Below are 3616 nucleotides of genomic sequence, written 5' to 3' on the forward strand. Positions count from 1 at the left end.
GGACTACTTATTGCCTTCGACCTAAAAACGCACGGGGAGAAGTCGAAGTCGCCAGAAACCCTCCAGAACACCGCCACATCGCGAAACTCCGTCTCGGGAGCCAGAAGTCTCCGTTCTGGCACTCCGCCGGGACGAGGAATTGGAGGAGATCATCGCCACCATCACCACCGACGCCTCTCCATCGACCAGCCATGTTTCCCCCATCCATGTGTGAGTAATCCCCCCGCTGTAGGATGAAGGTGATGGTAGGGACTGGATGAGATTGGTCATGTAATAGTATAAGATTGTTAGGGCATAGTGCCTAGTGTCCGTAATTGGTACTTTGATGATATTGTTGCAACTTGTTATGCTTAATGCTTGTCACTAGGGCCCGAGTGCCATGATCTCAGATCTGAACATGTTATTATTTCATCATGATATTCATTGTTTATGGTCTTACCTGCAAGTTGTATACACATGTCGCTGTCCGGAACCAATGGCCCCGAAGTGACAGAAATCGGGACAACCGGAGGGGATGGTAGTGATGTGAGGATCACATGTGTTCACAGAGTGTTAATGCTTTGCTCCGGTACTCTATTAAAAGGAGTACCTTAATATCCAGTAGATTCCCTTGAGGCCCGGCTGCCACCGGCTGGTAGGACAAAAGATGTTGTGCAAGTTTCTCATTGCGAGCACGTACGTCTATAATTGGAACACATGCCTATTGATTGCTTTGTACTTAGATACCGTTTTATTATTATCTGCAAATGCCCTGCTTGATTGTTACATGAGTTTCTCTCATCCATGCAACGCCCGTTATCCGTCCCCGTGCCTACAGTATTTTAATCCTGCTCGTTTACTAAGATCACTACTGCTGTCTCGTTACTCTCTACCGTTGTTATTTCACTACCGCTATCGCTATAAAACTCGTTACTATCGATAAACTCTTGCGAGCAAGTCTGTTTCCAGTGTGCACCTGAATTGACAACTCCGCTGTTAAGGCTTTCAAGTATTCTTTGTCTCCCCTTGTGTCGAATCAATAAATTGGGTTTTACTACCCGCGAAGACTCGTCGCGATCCCCTATACTTGTGGGTTATCAAGATCGTTTTCCGGCGCCGTTGCCGGGGAGCATAGCTTTATTTGGAAGTTCACTTGGATTGATATTGTTCGCTGCAAATTCTCCATCATGGGTAAAACTCGCGATCCTAAAGTCGCCATATTACCATCCACTACAAGAAAAGGTACAATCTCGAGTACCTCTGCTACTCTTGATTCACCATCTCGTGATAAGTCGACTTGTTTCACCGCCACAAGCTTCACTTGCCGGTACTTCGCTGAATCCGAAAACTCTCATAATATTGATAATGTTTCTGCTGTGCTTGATGATAGTGGTTCATTGGGATCCTTTCTAGATGCTACAATTGCTAGGTCTAGACAAATTGAAAATACTGAAACTCCTAATGCTACTACACCTGTTAATTCACCTGAACTTGATTATTCTAGTGATGATCTTGATGAAGATTATGTGGAGCTTAATGATGATTTTATTAATAGATGCAATGCTACTGCTGATTCAAGTAAAATTAAAAAGTTTCTCACACAATATACTGTTAGACATAAGTTATCTCCTGATCCTAAATTTGCCACATCTCCTATATGCATTAAGGATAAAGATTATGATTTTTCTCTTGATCTATCTCATATAGCTATTGTAGAGAAAGCACCCTTTTGTTGTACTAAAAAAGAAAGTGCTGTAGAACACATGATTGAACTTTCTTCTATGAGTAGCTTGTTTTCTGATGATGTCAAGATGCGTACTTATTTTGTCGCTAATTTTTTTCCTTTCTCATTAAAGGATGATGCTAAAACTTGGTATAATAATTTGCCTCCTGGTTCTATTAAAAGTCCAACTGATTTGCGTGATGTTTTCTTTCGAAAATACTTTCCTCGCTAGTGCTCAACATGTTGCTTTACGGAAAATTTATAGATTTGACCAGGGAGATGAAGAGAAATTACCCGAGGCTTGGGCAAGATTTTGTTCTCTTATCGGAGCTCGACTCGGACATGATTTAGAAAAGAATGATTTACTTGATATATTTTATAGTGGACTAACCATTGAGTCTAGGGCATATTTGGATAGTTGTGCTGGTTGTGTTTTCAGGAAAAGAACTCCGGACTGAAGCTGAAGAATTATTGGCTAAAATAGGCCGGAATCATGATGATTGGACTACGCCTGAACCAATTCCAACGCCGATATTGAAGAAGAGGGGTTTAATTAAATTGAATGATGAAGATATGAGGGAAGCCAAGAAGTCTCTCAAGGAGAAAGGTATTGAATCTGAAGATGTGAAGAATCTACCTCCCATAGAAGATATATGTGAGATAATTCCCCCTTCATCCATGATTGAGGTAAACTCCCTTCAGCGCTTTACTAGGGAAGATATTCCATATTCAAAACCTCCTGCACAATGCTTACATGAGTTTGATAATTATATTGTTAAGCAAGAAAATTTTAATATGAGAGTAGAGAATCATCTAATGGAAAATTCTCAAGCCATTAGCAATTTGCATGATATTGTGGAGAGAACCTCCAATGATGTTAAGATGCTTGTTAAACATTATCAAATGGTTCAAACTCAAATTGATCAACTCACTAAAGTGCAAAATTACTTATTACAAAATAATTCTAAAGAGAAACATGCTTATGAAGTAACAACTAGAGGTGGTGTCTCTACCCAGGATCCTCTATGTCCTGAAGGGCATCCCAAAAGAATTGAACAAGATTCTCAACGCATTGAACCTAGTGCTCCTTCTAAGAAAAAGAAGAAGAAACATAAAACTATTGTAGAATCCTCTGAGCCTGTTAATGATCCTAATAGTATTTCTATTTCTGATGCTGAAACTGAAAGTGGTAATGAACATGATAATAATAATGGTAATGATAAGAATGATGTTTCGATAAAGAAGAAGTTGAAGATGAACCTGAGAAGCAAGATAAAAATAAAAAGTATACTAAAGAAGATTTTATTGCTAAGAAACATGGTAATGAAAGGGAACCTTGGGTGCAAAAGAAAATGCCTTTTCCTGCTAAGAAACTAAAATCAAAGGAAGAAGAACACTATAATAAATTTTGTGATTGGATGAAACCTTTATTCTTGCAAATCCCTTTGATCGATGCTATTAAATTGCCTCCTTATTCAAAGTATATGAAAGATATTGTTACTAACAAAAGGAAAATCCCCAATGAGGAAATTTCCACTATGCTTGCTAATTACTCTTTCAATGGCAAAGTTCCAAAGAAGTTGGGCGACCCGGTATACCTACTATTCCTTGTTCTATTAAGAATAATTATGTTAAAACTGCTCTATGTGACTTGGGAGCCGGTGTTAGTGTTATGCCTTTTTCTCTTTATAAGAGACTTTACTTAGATAAGTTGATACCTACTGATATATCTTTGCAAATGGCTGATAAATCTACTGCTATTCCTGTTGGTATATGTGAGGATGTTCCTGTTCAAGTTACTAATAACCGCTTGATATTAACTGATTTTGTTGTGTTGGAAATGCCTGAAGATGATAATATGTCTATTATTCTTGGGAGACCTTTTCTTAACACCGCAGGGGCTGTTATTGATTG

The sequence above is a fragment of the Lolium rigidum genome, chromosome 3 (genome assembly GCF_022539505.1).
Source record: "Lolium rigidum isolate FL_2022 chromosome 3, APGP_CSIRO_Lrig_0.1, whole genome shotgun sequence".
In the NCBI taxonomy this organism is placed as follows: domain Eukaryota; kingdom Viridiplantae; phylum Streptophyta; class Magnoliopsida; order Poales; family Poaceae; genus Lolium; species Lolium rigidum.